Source organism: Palaemon carinicauda, chromosome 7 (assembly GCF_036898095.1).
Source record: "Palaemon carinicauda isolate YSFRI2023 chromosome 7, ASM3689809v2, whole genome shotgun sequence".
In the NCBI taxonomy this organism is placed as follows: Eukaryota; Metazoa; Arthropoda; class Malacostraca; order Decapoda; family Palaemonidae; genus Palaemon; species Palaemon carinicauda.
The window spans coordinates 84,835,515-84,835,818 of record NC_090731.1 but is presented as its reverse complement, the minus strand read 5'-3'; positions in this window follow the sequence as shown (position 1 = coordinate 84,835,818).

The window sequence follows — 304 nt, the reverse complement described above, 5'->3', positions numbered from 1 at the left end:
ATTTCTGTCTGAATCAAGAGTGAACAATATTTTGTGATCTCTTGACAAAGTTGTTAACATCTGTTCTCGTTCCGTGCTGCTTCACCTCTACGTAAATGGGTACAATGCATTTCTTAGTTCATACTCTAATTCAGCCATTCCCTACCGGGGTTCCGCGAAAATTTGTTTTATTTAATTATCATTATAATAATTATTATTATTATTATTATTTTATATATATATATATATATATATATATATATATATATATATATTTGATCCGGTAACCATACCGAAAGAAATTATAGGCCTTTATTTATTTTTA